Raw genomic sequence first — 17,233 nt, forward strand, 5'->3', positions numbered from 1 at the left:
GTGTTTGTGTTGTGTATGCCTTGCAATGGAGGGGTGAGAAATAATGGACTTATTACATTATAATGAATAATAATTGCTTACACTTATATAGTGCTTTTCTGGACACTCCACTCAAAACGCTTTGCAGGACATGGGGACTCCCCTCCACCACCACCAATGTGCAGCATCCACCTGGATGATGCGACGGCAGCCATAGTGCGCCAGAACGCTCCCCACACACCAGCTATCAGTGGGGAGGAGAGCAGAGTAATGAAGCCAATTCATAAATGGGGGTTATTAGGAGGCCATGATTGGTAAGGGTCAATGGGAAATTTGGCCTGGACACTGGGGTAAAACCCCTACTCTTTTCGAGAAACACCCTGGGATTTTTAATGACCACAGAGAGTCAGGACCTCGGTTTTACGTCTCATCCGAAGGACGGCGCCAGTTTACAGTCCAGTGTCCCCATCACTATACTGGGGCATTAGGACCCACACAGACCGCAGGGTGAGCACCCCCTGCTGGCCCCATTAACACCTCTTCCAGCAGCCACCTTAGTTATTATTGTCGAGAAGGAAAGAATATTAGGAACATGAAAAGGCTGAATTTCTTAAATGCATTGTTTATACTGAAACAGAGAGGCACACACACGTCATTACAAATGCACACCCGCACAGAGACGTCCTCAAGTGCCTTGTTCACAATTATGGGCTCCAACAGGAACAAAAAACGCCAGCCTGACAACTCGAGCATTCAAACCAAGAACCCAACACGTACTCACGTTGGCAGCCTGTGCAGAAAAGCAAATGAACCACAAGCCTTCTCTTTTGGGAGGAAAAACACACACTCCCTCTCTCACTCTCCTGATTTCCTTAAATAGCTCATTCTTCATCTCTGGCTCCTACATACAGTATAGCAGCGCTCAGTCTGCTTTGAATAAGCCATAAATCCAAGATTTGTTTTATCTGTTCCTCCTGTCTAGGCCTAGAGCTGCTTTTCATAAAAGAGCTGTTTGCATAAATAGCTAGGGTTACAGCTGAAGACACCAGCTTCATCCCCCAGTGTGTTGTACGTCGAGAGCAAGAGAAGAGGGCCAGGCCGTGCCTTTTCATAGATTTTTCTTCTGAAAAGTTGGGTTCTCGGAGGCAGATTTAGCCCCTCATGCAGTGTAGAGAGATAGACAGGCCAGCGCGCACACAGTTAGAGATGCACCTTCACACAGAGTCAGACCCGCACAGACACGTCCTCTTGTTTAAACAAATACACAAACCTGACGGCGCTCACAATGATCCAGACACACACACACACACACACACACACACACACACACACACACGACATCAGCAGTCACTCTCGCACCCTGGACCCCAGCTCAGTCCTCACCTCCAGCTCCTGCAAACCGCTTCGAACAAACTGCATTAAGAAAATTAGGTTGCGATCCGGTAGCAGGCCATCCTGGGCACCAGTGTGAGTTACACACTCATTTGTAAAAGCCCTTCCGCATCGTCGGGCATGCTTCACAGTGCTGGACCTGGGCTGTGGGTGCTGTCTGTGTGGAGTTTGCATGTTCTCTCCCTGGTCTGTGGGGGTTTCCTCCAGGTGCTCCAGTTTCCACCCACAGTCCAGGGACAGGCTGCCACTTTCACTGGGCAGTGCACCGTTGCCATGGCAGCATGGTGGGTCGGATCTGATTTCAGTCTTTATTTCCTTTTTTAGAGATCCTGTAACCAGGACCTGTTCACTGCCACGACGGACAGGGAAGCCCGTCATCACTGGACATCCTCTTACCTCCTGTGGCAAAGGGCAGCTGATGAAGCTTTGTGCTCGCCGGATCATGGCAATCGCCACTCCACCCTGATCCTGGCTCAGCACAGGGCACCTGGGTTCACTCCTTTCAGACTAAAGAGACTCAGTTTCTTCAATCTGTCAGTGTGAGACACTCCCTTCAGACTAAAGAGACTCAGTTCCTCCGGCCTGTCAGTGTGAGACACTCCCTTCAGACTAAAGAGACTCAGTTTCTTCAATCTGTCAGTGTGAGACACTCCCTTCAGACTAAAGAGACTCAGTTCCTCCGGCCTGTCAGTGTGAGACACTCCCTTCAGACTAAAGAGACTCAGTTTCTTCATCTGTCAGTGTGGGATGCCTACACCAGCTTCGAACGCCTGTACACAATACCGCGGACCGCCTGCCAGACCAAATTCTGGGCTTACAGCAAACCACCCATTACATACACCGGTGTCTTCCCTGGGCCAGAGGAATTCAGGAACTCACATTTACTCCGTCATCTCAGGCGATTCTCGCAGGGAGCAGAGATTTCCCAATCGATCAGAGAGAGTCGGGACTTTTTTCCCGCAAGAAACAACAAAACCGAAGTATTCTTCGATGTGCCGGTACAAACTTTCAGGTTATATAGTCCTTCCTTGCTGCTTCAGACATCATTCGGTGTTATGGTAAGGGGGGGGTCGTGGTATTTGGCCAGTTAAGAGACCCTGGCCAAATGGTCAGTTTAAGATTATGCCCCCTCGCATCTGGAATCCTTATCAGTTAACCCCCTTTCCTGCCATAAACCCCTGTTGCTTAGAAGTCTAATTTTCAGGCAGAATTGACTTAAGTTAACCCTTTTTACATCTTGTCTCTTACTTCAGCCCTCTTCCATTTGCTAGTTCAAAGTTGTACAACCCATTTGTATCTGCTAGGCGGCGCAGTCATCGTGCACAAAGAACGCTTTGAAAAGCGTCAAAGGCAAGTCATTCCGAGTTGGTCGTTTGTGTTTTCCGTTCAGACGCGAAATGCTGAAATGATCTCTCGGCTCCTCGGTTGTCATTTCTGCTCCGTAAAGGAATCACAGCACGCGTCGGCTTCCAGCACGGTGGGTTGGGACACGATGCTGGGGGTCGGAGAGAGCGATGTCTTCCTCGTTAGTATAGGACCTGTCACCTGTCCCCACCTGTCACGCGGGAGACCGGGGTACATCAGGACGCGCATTGAAGTGAAAGCAGGATGCGCTGCGACCTGCACTGTGCAGATCCCGCCACACTAAGAGGTGAGTGGGTCTGTTCGATCACAGCGTGGTGACAAAAGAAGTCTGTTTCCACCTGGTTTCGAACAGGGGACTTTTCGCGTGGGAGGCGAACATGATAACCACTAACCTACGGAAACGATGGTAAACTGTGCCCAGCGGCCCAGTGCTGAGCTTCGCCAATGCGATTCAGCTGGTTCCAGTGCCTTTATTGGAGTGCGCTGATGGACCATGCTCTCTCTCCAGAGACCAGCACGCCTGTCATGGACGGAGCAGGAAAGGCGGCGCCACATTCTACAGCCCTCTCCACGCAATCGACGAAATCGGGCTACTGAAGTGGAGAAAATCGCCTCTCCAGAAAGTGCAAATATCATCTTGGAGAGTATAAATCCTATTGCCGAAGGTCAGCCCTGTCTACCAGAGTAACCCTCCCACAGCGATGATCAGCTCGTCTCACACGCGAGAAGTTTCGGTTGGAAACAAGCGCCCCCTCTTCTCGCACGTTTTGCACGTTCGAGTAGTTTTAATGCGGCTCTTTCGTACACGGTCCTGATCTTTTGGAAAGCAGGAGGCAAAATGGACACGTTCCCATACCGGGAGTCGAACCCGGGCCGCCTGGGTGAAAACCAGGAATCCTAACCGCTAGACCATATGGGAGCACACACAACCCACCCTGTTCCGGGCATCATGCAAGCAAACTACATAAATATGAGAAAACACGCAAGAGAGTTGTCACTCAGAGTGTCGAAGGGTCGATGTATACTGGGGCTCAGTTGAAATGCAACGTCAGGACTTTTCCGAATTATGTCACACGAAGAGAGCACAGCCTTTTCCTCCCTGCCACGTGTGTCTCGGTAACTCGCCGTGATCGTATAGTGGTCAGTACTTTGCGTTGTAGCCGCAACCGAGTCACGGCAGAATAGGGGCGTCTGCTTTTACTACTTGTACGAATGAAGGCAAAAAAAAGCCAATCGATGTGAACGAGCGGCGCTTTACAGAGGAGTACTGCCTGACTGGATTGTTGATGAACGACAGAGGCCACTCCGACCTCTTCTCGGTTTTCTTCAATGACTTACTAAGGATCTTCTACACATTCGCCCATGCAGGGGAAGCCAGTTACACCAAAGCAAACGCAGGAAAGTGCAATTCAAGCAGAGACCAGGAGGGACTTGTTTACACCGAGAGTGGTCGGAGAATGGAACAATGCGCCCAGCCCTGTTGCTGGAGCCGATTCTTGATGAGATCTTGGGCTCACTAAGAAGCCCCCGCTGGATGCTAATCTTTCTGTTGTTCTTGCAGGTCCTGCGCTGCTTTTGAGCCGACAGAGCTCGTCCTGGTCTGTCGGCACAGCCCAATTGCAAATGATCGGCTCCGCGTCCAGTGTGTGATCTCCTGTTCAAGCCCAAGCGAAGACACAGTGAGCCTATCTGTCAATAATAGTAATACAGTGTGGGATGTCCTGTCCCAGTCTGAGGAACAAACAGTGAGCATGTCTCTCAATAATAATAATAATAATAATAATAATAATAATATAGTGTGGGATCTCCTGTCCCAGCCTGGGGAACAGTGAGCCTGTTTCACAATAATAATAATACAGTGTGTGATCTCTTGTCCCAGCCTGAGGAACAGACAGAGAGCCTGTCTCTCAATACTAATAATACAGTGTGTGATCTCCTGTCCCAGCCTGAGGAACAGACAGTGAGCCTCTCTCTCAGTAATAATAATACAGTGTGTGATCTCCTGTCCCAGCCCAAACGACGACACAGTGTGCCTATCTGTCAATAATAATAATACAGGGTGCAATCTCCTGTCCCAGCCTGAGGAACAGTGTGCCTGTCAATCAATAATAATATTACAGTATGTGATCTCCTGCTCCAGCCTGAGGAACAGACAGTGAGACTGTCTCTCAATAATAATAATACAGTGTATGTCCTCCTGTCCCAGCCTGAGGAACAGACAGTGAGCCTGCCTCTCAATAACAAGCCAATGTGTGATCTCCTGTCCCAGCCAGAGGAACAGACAGTGAGCCCGTCTCTCAGTAATAATAATACAGTGTGTTATCTCCTGTCCCAGCCTGAGGAACAGTGAGCCTGTCAATCAATAATAATAATACAATATGTGATGTCCTGTCTCAGCCTGTGGAACAGAGAGTAAGCCTGTCTCTCAATAATAATAATACAGTGTGTGATCTCCTGTCCCAGCCAGGGGAACAGTGAGCCAGACTCTCAGTAATAATAATACAGTGTGATCTACTGTCCCAGCATGAGGAACAGTGAGACTGTCTCTCAATAATAATAATACAGTATGTGACCAACTGTCCCAGACTGAGGAAAAGATAGTGAGTCTGTCTCTCAATAATAATAATACAGTGTGAATTCCTGTCTCCCCCTGAGGAACAGAGAGTAAGCCTCTCTCTCAATAATAATAATACAGTGTGTGATCTCCTGTCCCAGCCTGAGGAACAGACAGTGAGCCTGTCTCAATAATAATACAGTGTGTGACCATCTGTCCCAGACCGAGGAAAAGACAGTGAGTCTGTCTCTAAATAATAATAATACAGTGTGGGATCTCCTGTCCCAGCCTGGGGAACAGTGAGCCAGACTCTCAATAATAATAATACATTGTGACCTACTGTCCCAGCCTGAGGAACAGACAGTGAGTTTGTCTCTCAATAATAATACAGTGTTATCTCCTGTCCCAGCCTGGGGAACAGACAGTGAGCCTGTCTCTCAATAATAATAATACAGTGTGTAATCTCCTGTCCCAGACTGAGGAACAGACAGTGAGACTGTCTCTCAATAATTATAATAATACTGTGTGATCTCCTGACCCAGCCTGGGGAACATACAGTGAGCCTGTCTCTCTATAATAATAATACAGTGTGTGATCCTCTGTCCCAGCCTGAGGAACAGACAGTGAGCCTGTCTCTCAATAATAATAATTCAGTGTGGGATCTCCTGTCCAACTCTGAGGAACAGTGAGCCTGTCTCTCTATAATAATAATACAGTGTGTGATCCTCTGTCTCAGCTTGAGGAACAGAGAGTAAGCCTGTCTCTCAATAATAATAATACAGTGTGGGATCCTCTGTCCCAGTGTGAGGAACAGACAGTGAGCCTGTCTCTCAATAATAATACAGTGTGTGATCTCCTGTCCCAGCGTGAGGAACAGTGAGCCTGTCAATCAATAATAATACAGTATGTGATCTCCTGTCCCAGCCTGGGGAACAGTGAGCCAGACTCTCAATAATATTAATAATAATAATACAGTGTGATTTACTGTCCCAGCCTGAGATACAGACAGTGAGCCTGTCTCTAAATAATAAGATAGTGTGTGACCACCTTCTGTGGTCTGTTTCAAATCCGCCCGCAATGAGACACAGAGGAGAAATGAAGAGCCCCAGTCGTGCTAGAAAATCACCCGGGAAAGTGACTTTCAATGTAGGAAAAAAAAGTCGTTAGTAACAGACATAATATGTTTGTTTTGTTTTTTTAATCGCTGCGATGTGTGACTAAGCTCATACGACTAAGAGTTGCTCCCTTTGTCTAGATCTGGTAACCTGCTCGTCGCTGGTGGGCCAGATTGTGTCCCCCGTCTCTACACTGGGGCATTAAGACCCACACAGACCGCAGGGTGAGTGCCCCCTGCTGGCCCCACTGAGAGGTCGTATCCCACCTCCTCCGCTCTCTGAGAAAAGCAGTATCTTCAGGCCCTGACATCCCACCCCTGCCACTCTCTGCGTAAATAAGTATCGTCAGGCCTGACATCCCACCCCTGCCACTCCCTGCGTAAAGAAGTGTCGTATGGCCCTGACATCACACCCCCACCACTCTCTGCCGAAAGCACTGTCATATAGCCCTGACATCCCACCCCTCCACTCTCTGCATAAAGCAGTGTTGTCAAGCCCTGACATCCCACCCCCACCACTCTCTGTGTAAAGCACTGTCATATGGCCCTGACATCCTAGCCCCATCACTCTCTGCGGAAAGCACTGTCGTATAGCCTTGACACCCACCTCTCCACTCTCTGTGTAAAGCAGTGTCATCTAGCCCTGACATCCCACCCCCTCCACTCTCTGAATAAAGAAGTGTCATATGGCCCTGACACCCACTCCTCCATTCTCTGCATAAAGCAGTGTCGTCAGGCCCTGACATCCCACCCCTCCACTCTCTGCGTAATGCGGTATCGTCAGGCCTTGACATCCAACCCCCGCCACTCTCTGCGTAAAGCAGACATGTTACAGACATTTACAACAAAGACGTATTATAAAATATTGACATATACTGTAGGCGGCTGGAGCATTATTGGGAGACAGACTCACTGTTCCTCAGGCTGTGACAGAAGATCACATACTGGGCTGCCAGATCAACTGAGTTCCCTCCTCCCTCTCCCAGTAGGATTGGGACCCGTTGTGATTCTGGCAGGTGTGGGAACTCTGGGATTAGATTTCTGAATTTCGGGAAGAATGTTTCTCTAATCCTAGAGTATCTGTCACAGTGCAGTAGGAAGTGCACCTCTGTCTCTATTTCTCCCCGCTGGCAGTGGGAGCACAGCCTGTCCTCTCTGGGCAGCCAGGTCTGCCTGTGTCGCCCAGTTTCTATGGCCAAGTTGTGGTCACTGAGCCTGTACTTCGTCAGGGTCTGTTTCTGTTTGTTATTTTTTATTTTGGTCAAATATTCAGCTAGTGTGTATTGTCTGTTTAAGGTTCTGTAGCATTCCAGTTTATGTTGTGTTTGTGTGTGTGTGTCCCAATGTGTGAGATATTGCTATTTGATCTGTGCTGTGATGTGGTTGAGTCTGGGTTGTGGTGCTCTAGCAGTGCTGTCCTGAGGCTGGTTAGTGTCGGTGTCACTCACTGCGAGTGTGATCTCAGCAGAGTCTCTGTACTCTTGGGACACTTGACTCACCTGTCTCTCTCTTTCTCTCCCTGTGCTGTCCCTCTCCTGCCCCCTCTCTCCCTCCTCGGACTCCAACTGGAGGAGGTCCAATCACCACCTCCTGTGAGACAGAAGAAAAAGAAGGTGGGTAATGCTCTGATCCTCTCTTTACTCCTGTCCAGTGTCCAGTCAGTGTGTCTGTATGAACCCCTCTCTCTCTCAGTGCAGTGTTCATGTACTGGAGTGTCCAGTCAGTGTGTGTGTATGAACCCCTCTCTCTCTCAGTGCAGTGTTCATGTCCTGGAGTGTCCAGTCAGTGTGTCTGTATCAACCCCTCTCTCCCAGTGCAGTGTTCATGTACTGGAGTGTCCAGTCCGACTCTTAACGTGACTCTCCTGTCTCTGCTTCAGAAGCGCTGGTGCGTCTTTTTAAACTCCCTGAGCTGCGTGTCGGTGGAGACAGATGATCAGGACGAGCCGATGGAGGCGGCGGAGACCGTGGGTCAGGAGAGGAAGAGCGAGGGAGAGGAGGAGCAGGCTGCCGGGAAGGACAAGAAGAGGAAGAGGAGGTGCAGGTGAGCAGACAGGGGGGCGCCGCCCGGTCGTGTCTGTGATTCAAGGAGAAGTCTCCTCTTGCTGTTTGATGTCATGGTGACGTCTGTGTCTGTGTCCCTCACACCTGCAATAACAATATTCTTTCCAGGTTCCTTTCCTGGTTCTGTGCCTGCTAAGATCTGGACTGGACTGGACTGGACTGAATTGGACTGGACCGAAGCTGAGGGACCCCAGACTGTGCTGGACCGAAGCTGAGGGACCCCAGACTGGACTGGACAGGAGCTGAGGGACACCAGACTGTGCTGGACCGAAGCTGAGGGACCCCAGTCTGGACTGAAGCTGAGGGACCCCAGACTGTGCTGGACCGAAGCTGAGGGACCCCAGTCTATGCTGGACCGAAGCTGAGGGACCCCAGACTGTGCTGGACCGAAGCTGAGGGACCCCAGACTGTGCTGGTCTGAAGCTGAAGGACCCCAGACTGGACAGCACTGGAGCTGAGGGACACCAGACTGGACTGGACTGAAGCTTAGGGACCCCAGTCTGGACCGAAGCTGAGGGACCCCAGACTGGACCGAAGCTGAGGGACCCCAGTCTGTGCTGGACCGAAGCTGAGGGACTCCAGACTGGACCGAAGCTGAGGGACCCCAGACTGTGCTGGACCGATGCTGAGGGGCCCCAGACTGGACTGAAGCTGAGGGGCCCCAGACTGGTCTGGACTGAAGCTGAGGGGCCCCAGACTGGACTGATGACCTTTTGTTAAGCATCAATAAACATTTTTTTAAAAAAATCTGTTTAGCTTTTGGTTTTTTCCCTCCCCCCCCCCCAAGGCTGCTGCTGGGAGAGGTGTGAGTAGGGCCAGCAGGGGGCGCTCTCACCCTGCAGACTGTGTGGGTCCTGATGCCCCAGTATAGTGACGGGGGACACTGGACTGTAAACAGGCGCCGTCCTTCGGATGAGACGTAAAACCGAGGTCCTGACTCTCTGTGCTTGTTAACAATCCCGGGGTGTTTCTGGAGAAGAGTAGGGGTGTTATCCCAGTGTCCTGGCCTGATTCCCCCCCTAGTCTTGACCCATCATGGCCTCCGTATCACCCCCCTCTCTGAACTGGCTCCATTCCTCTGCTCTCCTCCCCACTGAGAGCTGCTGTGTGCTGAGCGGACTGGAGCATCATCCAGGTGGAGGCTGCACACTGGGGGGACTGGAGGGGATCTCCCTGACCTGGGAGGAGCTCTGAGTGGAGGGTCCAGACTTATTAATTATTATTATTATTCGTGCTGCACTGGGCTTCAGTCCTGGCAGTGAGAGGGGGACTCTGTGATCAGTACAGATACTTATGACTGTATAATAATACACGATAGAAATGGAAAACAGGGTAGCGCTGTAGTCCCTTCGAAACGTTTTGAACTGCCAGAAGAAGTTTTCACAACCTGGACTCGTGAAGGTACAGGTCTTCTCCCATCGTCCGGAGTAAGGTGAGAGGTCACCCCCTCGGGGCGCAGTATCCCCGATGCACCCCCCCACCACCACCCAAAACGACACACACTTCTGTGACGATTGGGAGACCAGCCCCTGCGGTGGAGGAAACGACCCGCTGGAGAGAACACGCAGACTCCACACAGAAGGGTCACCTCGGCATTTATTCCAACAGCACAACAACACCAGAGAGAAACGGTCTCCGAAAGATAAGCGTACACCGGGAAAAACACGACGGGGTCATTACAAACGGGAATAGGAGTTCTTTTTTTCTTTTTTTTCTGGACGTCAGTTGTATAGTGTCCTGGTGATTTCTCCCGTTTCGAACAGAGTTTAATGTCGCGTTTCTACTTTATTAGAGAGAGGCACTGAACTTTGGGGAACGTGACATCCACCCAGTATTACTAGTAGGTTGATAAATATAAATGTTCTTTTCCCCCCCGTATGATACCTCGCGAAATATAACGATGGCCAACTCCTTAAGTCGAAATTTAAACCCTTCTCACGCTACAAGACAGTCCGTCAACATCGCCGCGGCCCGAAGCGCGACCTTCGGTATGACGTTGGCGGAAAATGGGGTAGGGTAAGTACGTCACAGCCGGGGGAAGCCCCTATCACGTGAGAGGGGTGCGGCGGGCGACGAGCCCCCAGGGGCGAAGAGAAGTTGATTTGCGTGGGGTGTGGAAACACTACACGACCGGGCAAGCGAGCCGTTTTTTTTTGTTTTGTTTTTTCCAGAACATCAGAACAACCGCAGAGATGACCATCGATCCACCTCCAGACGTTTCCTTTTTTGTCGTCTTTGGCCCCCAAAATAAAAAGAAAAACTGGGATCCATCGTGGCATTGCCAAATTAAAACGTCAACCACTTTTCGGGCTTTCGTGCTGTCCATGATGAAACCGTCATGGTTGTGTAAGCATACGTTACGTCACAGACCGGCGGCGCTCGGACGTGAGGAGTGTCGTTACGTTTTTGAAATGGCACGTCAGACAAGATCTCTGACAAGATCTCCGAAAAACCCAAACCTGTAGAATTCAATTTCAATTCAGTTTTTTTTATATAGCGCCTTTCACAACACGAATGCCCCAAGGCCCCGAACAAAGGAGTTGTTCCACACCCCTGCCACCCTCTGTGTACAGTAGAGCCCCCTGTACTGACTGGAGGAGCTCACCCAGGCTTTTGGGCTAATTGGCTTCTGGGAAAACTGGCCCTGGTGTGTGTGTGTCCTGTGATGGAGTGCTGTCCTGTCCAGGGTGTGTGAGTGAGTGTGTGTTTGTCATGTGATGGACTGGTTCCTGTCCAGGGTGTGTGAGTGTGTGTCTGAGTGTCCTGTGAGGGACTGGTGTCCTATCCAGGTTGTGTGTGTGTGTCCTGTGAGGGACTGGTGTCCTGTTCAGGGTGTGTGAGTGTGTGAGTGTGTGTGTGTGTGTGTGTGTGTGAGTGTGTGTGTGTGTGAGTGTGAGTGTGAGTGTGTGTGTGTGTATGTGTGTGTGTGTGTGTCCTGTGAGTGACTGGTTCCTGTCCAGGGTGTGTGAGTGTGTGTCTGAGTGTCCTGTGAGGGACTGGTGTCCTATCCAGGTTGTGTGTGTGTGTCCTGTGAGGGACTGGTGTCCTGTTCAGGGTGTGTGTGTGTGAGTGTGTGTGAGTGTGAGTGTGTGTGTGTGTCCTGTGAGTGACTGGTGTCCTGTCCAGGGTGTGTGAGTGAGTGTGTGTGTGTCCTGTGATGGACAGATGGTACCAAGCCTGGACACCCATGAGACACTGGCTTCCTCAGAAGACTCTCACGGAGGGCACACTGTCCCTAACCCGGGTCCAGAAGAAACTACAGTGATCTATAATTCCTGCGCCTCGGAAGGGTTTATGACGTCTATGTCCGGCGCCCGCGCCCGTGGACCGGCGGTTTGGCGTCGCGCTCCGCAGCTCGAGCTTCGGTGCGAGGCAGGGCGCGAGGGAGTCGATGTGGCCTCGGTGCCATCTTTGCTGGTGAGTCAATTGTGACCGTTGCGGTACAATAAACCATCAATAAACCTTTTCCCACCCCGTCCAGTATTTCTGTCGCGGCCCACGTCCCTTACAATCGACAAACTATTAAAAAAAAACAGTAGCCCTTCGCAACATTACACGCCATTTTTTTATTTTAAAAGTCCGCTAGATACGCAGGTGGCTCGATACCTGTCTTATCCTCGCCGGCGTCTTTATACCGGCAAGTGAATTTTATATGGGGTCCCTCAGAATTGTGACAGAAATGTCAGTGAACCACAATAAAAAACGAAACTTTTTTTTTAAAGGCGGTGAATGGATTTTCTGAGTAACCGTGTAGCGACTAACGTAAGGAAAAAAAAGTTGTCTTTCCCTACGAAGACGTTTTGGTACAGGACTTTCTTTAAATATCAGTTGTGCATAGCGTTTTACAAAAAGTTGATGATGATCTTGGAGATAATTGCAAAGGAAAATTGAGATAACTACCAAAACATTACGTGTGAAACGACAGGACAGAACATTGAACCCACAAAGAAACAAAGGTATGAAATATTGCCTCGTCATGGGGGGTTGATAATTGTAGTAAGTGTTCCTAATTTTCGTAAAGAAATGTATATTATGGGAGTCACACGTGAGATTTAGTGTATATACGTTTCATATTGTGCATATATACGGGGTTAAAAAGTGGAATGAGTATGATTATAAACTCGTGTGTCCTATAATCAGATAATTTTTGAACAAGCTTTGATTAGACAGGTGAAAAACAACATCAGATCCTTTTTTTAATATATTCTCACGTCTGAATATCAGCTTCTCCCCTCTGGCCAACATTTCAGGGCTCCCAGGTGTAGATCCCAAATTGAAACAAATATTAATTTGTTACCCAGTTAAACAGTTAATAGAAGTGAGTGACCAGGGTAAATAAAGGTGGGTCAGTGTAAACTGTTTATTCTGGACCAGACTTCGTCATGTGTGATATGTCATGACTTCTTATATGAAGTTTTATCTTTATATTTAGTTCTACATGTGTAATAGATGCGATGTGTGTCCATAAAAAGGTTTCTCCAGGGGAAAATCAAGTTCATTTTAAAACCGTGTTTCCTTTTTAGGGTACGTTTGCATTCCAAGTGTGGGGTTTTTGCCTTTTTATCATATTTTGGATGTGAATCCGTGGTATTTTTGCTGAGACAAATTGCCTTTCTTATACGCGGAGGGATCTGCTCGTGAGATGTCCGCTTGGTCCATTTCTGAGCTCAGTATAAGGTGTAGAAAGCATGACTGTCATCATAACCCGCATCTCACCCAGGTGTGGAATAATGTTGTGACTATTGCTTCAGCAATAACATGCTGATTGCATGTTTCTAGATGGGTATAACAGAGATCTCAACTACTGAGGGGCCTTATTAATAAAGTCTCCACAGCCGAAGCGCTGTGTCTCTTTTCAGCTGGCGATAAACCTTTCCTCGATCCTTTGCGGACTTGTAAAACTGTTCCTGATCAGAATAAAAAACGCTCACGCTAATACACAAGCACCCGTGTCTCGCCAAAGCTGACAAATAAACAGACGGACAAGCCGCACTGCACGTGTGAACAGGGGAATGAGCGAGCGAGCGGGGATAGGGCGTCTCCTGCGCTTAAAAGCTTACAGCACCTGGTATTCCCAGGCGGTCTCCCATCCAAGTACTAACCAGGCCCATCCCTGTTTAGCTTCCGAGATAAGACAAGATCAGGCGTGCTCAAGGGGGTGTGGCCGTAAGCAAGAGCAGGGCTCGCTGGCACCCTTCTTATTGAGAGGACAGCTCCGTCACCTCTTTTACGACGCTGCTTTTTTTCCCTTGCGTTTTTCTCTTCTTCCCACGTTCTCTCTCTTCACTGCCTTCGTCCCCGCTCTATTTCACTTCAGCCTTTCACTCTTGCTTCCTTCCAATGAGGACGGAGCTGCGGGAGAAAGGGCGCTATAGAGGATCGCTGTGGAGAGCTGCTGCTGTGCTTTGACATCTGAGCTCTGTGGAAAACGATCTCAATACAATTCTGAAAAACGCGACTCTCCGAACGCCAGCCGAACAAGTCTCCACAGCCGAAGCGCTGTGTCTCTTTTCAGCTGGCGATAAACCTTTCCTCGATCCTTTGCGGGCTTGTAAAACTGTTCCTGATCAGAATAAAAAACGCTCACGCTAATACACAAGTACCCGTGTCTCGCCAAAGCTGACAAATAAACAGACGGACAAGCCGCACTGCACGTGTGAACAGGGGAATGAGCGAGCGAGCGGGGATAGGGCGCCTCCTGCGCTTAAAAGCTTACAGCACCTGGTATTCCCAGGCGGTCTCCCATCCAAGTACTAACCAGACCCATCCCTGTTTAGCTTCCGAGACCAGACGAGATCAGCCGTGCTCAAGGGGGTGTGGCCGTAAGCGAGAGCAAGGCTCGCTGGCACCCTTCTTATTTAGAGGACAGCTCCGTCACCTCTTTTACGACGCTGCTTTTTTTCCCTTGCGTTTTTCTCTTCTTCCCACATTCTCTCTCTCTTCACTGCCTTCGTCCCCGCTCTATTTCACTTCAGCCTTTCACTCTTGCTTCCTTCCAATGAGGACGGAGCTGCGGGAGAAAGGGCGCTATAGAGGATCGCTGTGGAGTGCTGCTGCTGTGCTTTGACATCTGAGCTCTGTGGAAAACGATCTCAATACAATTCTGAAAAACGCGACTCTCCGAACGCCAGCCGAACAAGTCTCCACAGCCGAAGCGCTGTGTCTCTTTTCAGCTGGCGATAAACCTTTCCTCGATCCTTTGCGGACTTGTAAAACTGTTCCTGGTCAGAATAAAAAACGCTCACGCTAATACACAAGCACCCGTGTCTCGCCAAAGCTGACAAATAGACGGACAAGCCGCACTGCACGTGTGAACAGGGGAATGAGCGAGCGAGCGGGGATAGGGCGCCTCCTGCGCTTAAAAGCTTACAGCACCTGGTATTCCCAGGCGGTCTCCCATCCAAGTACTAACCAGGCCCATCCCTGTTTAGCTTCCGAGATCAGACGAGATCAGGCGTGCTCAAGGGGGTGTGGCCGTAAGCGAGATCAAGGCTCGCTGGCACCCTTCTTATTGAGAGGACAGCTCCGTCACCTCTTTTACGACGCTGCTTTTTTCCCTTGCGTTTTTCTCTTCTTCCCACGTTCTCTCTCTTCACTGCCTTCGTCCCCGCTCTATTTCACTTCAGCCTTTCACTCTTGCTTCCTTCCAATGAGGACGGAGCTGCGGGAGAAAGGGCGCTATAGAGGATCGCTGTGGAGAGCTGCTGCTGTGCTTTGACATCTGAGCTCTTTGGAAAACGATCTCAATACAATTCTGAAAAACGCGACTCTCCGAATGCCAGCCGAACAAGTCTCCACAGCCGAAGCGCTCTGTCTCCTTTCAGCTGGCGATAAACCTTTCCTCGATCCTTTGCGGACTTGTAAAACTGTTCCTGATCAGAATAAAAAACGCTCACGCTAATACACAAGCACCCGTGTCTCGCCAAAGCTGACAAATAAACAGACGGACAAGCCGAACTGCACGTGTGAACAGGGGAATGAGCGAGCGAGCGGGGATAGGGCGCCTCCTGCGCTTAAAAGCTTACAGCACCTGGTATTCCCAGGCGGTCTCCCATCCAAGTACTAACCAGGCCCATCCCTGTTTAGCTTCCGAGATCAGACGAGATCAGGCGTGCTCAAGGGGGTGTGGCCATAAGCAAGAGCAAGGCTCGCTGGCACCCTTCTTATTGAGAGGACAGCTCCGTCACCTCTTTTACGACGCTGCTTTTTTTCCCTTGCGTTTTTCTCTTCTTCCCACGTTCTCTCTCTCTTCACTGCCTTTGTCCCCGCTCTATTTCACTTCAGCCTTTCACTCTTGCTTCCTTCCAATGAGGACGGAGCTGCGGGAGAAAGGGCGCTATAGAGGATCGCTGTGGAGAGCTGCTGCTGTGCTTTGACATCTGAGCTCTGTGGAAAACGATCTCAATACAATTCTGAAAAACGCGACTCTCCGAACGCCAGCCGAACAAGTCTCCACAGCCGAAGCGCTGTGTCTCTTTTCAGCTGGCGATAAACCTTTCCTCGATCCTTTGCGGACTTGTAAAACTGTTCCTGGTCAGAATAAAAAACGCTCACGCTAATACACAAGCACCCGTGTCTCGCCAAAGCTGACAAATAGACGGACAAGCCGCACTGCACGTGTGAACAGGGGAATGAGCGAGCGAGCGGGGATAGGGCGCCTCCTGCGCTTAAAAGCTTACAGCACCTGGTATTCCCAGGCGGTCTCCCATCCAAGTACTAACCAGGCCCATCCCTGTTTAGCTTCCGAGATCAGACGAGATCAGGCGTGCTCAAGGGGGTGTGGCCGTAAGCGAGATCAAGGCTCGCTGGCACCCTTCTTATTGAGAGGACAGCTCCGTCACCTCTTTTACGACGCTGCTTTTTTCCCTTGCGTTTTTCTCTTCTTCCCACGTTCTCTCTCTTCACTGCCTTCGTCCCCGCTCTATTTCACTTCAGCCTTTCACTCTTGCTTCCTTCCAATGAGGACGGAGCTGCGGGAGAAAGGGCGCTATAGAGGATCGCTGTGGAGAGCTGCTGCTGTGCTTTGACATCTGAGCTCTTTGGAAAACGATCTCAATACAATTCTGAAAAACGCGACTCTCCGAATGCCAGCCGAACAAGTCTCCACAGCCGAAGCGCTCTGTCTCCTTTCAGCTGGCGATAAACCTTTCCTCGATCCTTTGCGGACTTGTAAAACTGTTCCTGATCAGAATAAAAAACGCTCACGCTAATACACAAGCACCCGTGTCTCGCCAAAGCTGACAAATAAACAGACGGACAAGCCGAACTGCACGTGTGAACAGGGGAATGAGCGAGCGAGCGGGGATAGGGCGCCTCCTGCGCTTAAAAGCTTACAGCACCTGGTATTCCCAGGCGGTCTCCCATCCAAGTACTAACCAGGCCCATCCCTGTTTAGCTTCCGAGATCAGACGAGATCAGGCGTGCTCAAGGGGGTGTGGCCATAAGCAAGAGCAAGGCTCGCTGGCACCCTTCTTATTGAGAGGACAGCTCCGTCACCTCTTTTACGACGCTGCTTTTTTTCCCTTGCGTTTTTCTCTTCTTCCCACGTTCTCTCTCTCTTCACTGCCTTTGTCCCCGCTCTATTTCACTTCAGCCTTTCACTCTTGCTTCCTTCCAATGAGGACGGAGCTGCGGGAGAAAGGGCGCTATAGAGGATCGCTGTGGAGAGCTGCTGCTGTGCTTTGACATCTGAGCTCTGTGGAAAACGATCTCAACACAATCCTGAAAAACGCGACTCTCCGAACGCCAGCCGAACAAGTCTCCACA

At 50.1% G+C, this 17,233-nt stretch overlaps 1 protein-coding gene, 5 non-coding genes and 2 pseudogenes across 6 annotated transcripts in view; all 8 read right to left on the reverse strand.

Annotated features, from left to right (window-relative positions):
- The window catches only part of LOC138242792 (zinc finger protein 271-like), a 781,993-nt gene that overhangs the window by 352,139 nt on the left and 412,621 nt on the right, over positions 1–17,233 (reverse strand). The window lies entirely within an intron of this gene.
- Positions 3,584–3,655, reverse strand: trnae-uuc (transfer RNA glutamic acid (anticodon UUC)). Its single transcript has one exon. It is a non-coding gene; the product is annotated as a tRNA-Glu (tRNA).
- On the reverse strand, positions 13,521–13,639 carry LOC138218547 (5S ribosomal RNA; annotated as a pseudogene).
- LOC138218476 (5S ribosomal RNA) lies at positions 14,177–14,295 on the reverse strand (annotated as a pseudogene).
- Positions 14,831–14,949, reverse strand: LOC138243953 (5S ribosomal RNA). Its single transcript, XR_011192567.1, has one exon. It is a non-coding gene; the product is annotated as a 5S ribosomal RNA (ribosomal RNA).
- On the reverse strand, positions 15,486–15,604 carry LOC138245127 (5S ribosomal RNA). Its single transcript, XR_011193741.1, has one exon. It is a non-coding gene; the product is annotated as a 5S ribosomal RNA (ribosomal RNA).
- LOC138243954 (5S ribosomal RNA) lies at positions 16,140–16,258 on the reverse strand. The gene has a single exon (XR_011192568.1). It is a non-coding gene; the product is annotated as a 5S ribosomal RNA (ribosomal RNA).
- LOC138245128 (5S ribosomal RNA) lies at positions 16,795–16,913 on the reverse strand. The gene has a single exon (XR_011193742.1). It is a non-coding gene; the product is annotated as a 5S ribosomal RNA (ribosomal RNA).

This window comes from Lepisosteus oculatus, chromosome 14, assembly GCF_040954835.1.
Source record: "Lepisosteus oculatus isolate fLepOcu1 chromosome 14, fLepOcu1.hap2, whole genome shotgun sequence".
Classification (NCBI taxonomy): domain Eukaryota; kingdom Metazoa; phylum Chordata; class Actinopteri; order Semionotiformes; family Lepisosteidae; genus Lepisosteus; species Lepisosteus oculatus.